The sequence below is a fragment of the Carlito syrichta genome, unplaced genomic scaffold (assembly GCF_000164805.1).
Source record: "Carlito syrichta isolate Samal-C Ts95f unplaced genomic scaffold, Tarsius_syrichta-2.0.1 Scaffold211059, whole genome shotgun sequence".
NCBI lineage: Eukaryota > Metazoa > Chordata > Mammalia > Primates > Tarsiidae > Carlito > Carlito syrichta.
Window position 1 is genome coordinate 1 of NW_007155155.1, and position 708 is coordinate 708.

At 54.5% G+C, this 708-nt stretch overlaps 1 pseudogene; it reads right to left on the reverse strand.

The window, feature by feature from the left end:
- Positions 1-7: 7 nt before the first annotated feature.
- LOC110595001 lies at positions 8-681 on the reverse strand (annotated as a pseudogene).
- Between the last annotated feature and the right edge of the window lie 27 nt (positions 682-708).

Consider the following 708-nt stretch of genomic DNA (forward strand, 5'->3'; position numbering starts at 1 on the left):
TGATGACAATGGGGTCAGGGTTGCTTTAGTTAGGTGAGTTGCATAGGGGTAATAGCTATGTCAAGCCAGCATGGGGTTGATCTGGGTCACGTCCCGCACCACATCCCTAGGGATGTGGCCAGTCCACTTGGAGAGCGCTTCCAAGTTCACAGGCTTGATGACCTGACTTGATGACCTGTCTTAGACAGAGAGACACCACCAAGCTTGCCAATGTGGTCCTCGTGGTGCAAAACCGTATCACTCTAGGCGATGCCCAGGAAGTGAAGGATGAGCTTGAGGAGGTGCCGCAGGTGCAACACCAGCTGCTTGTAGTACAGGGGCAGACACTTGTCTCTGCCCACCTCCATGCACCGTGCATACATAACCTCGATGGTTTGTTCTACTTGAGGCAGTCGTGGTAGTTGCTGAGATTGAAGCCAGTGATGGTAACCTTGTATATGATCATGGAGTGCACGGAGGCCCGGCCATCATGTACCATGAGCAGGAACTTGGAGTTGGGGAACAGGCACGACAGGTACACAGAGGACTTGAGCGTGAAGGGGTCCTTGTTGCAGAGCACACGGGCCAACTAGCCATGCTTGGCAATAACCTCCAGGATGAAGGCTTGTATGGTGGGTCCAGCACCTCGTCCATCACACCCACCTCGTCCAGCCTCAGCTTTTCGCAGCCAGACTTGGACCAGGCCTAGCATGTGGCCAGCACGCACAG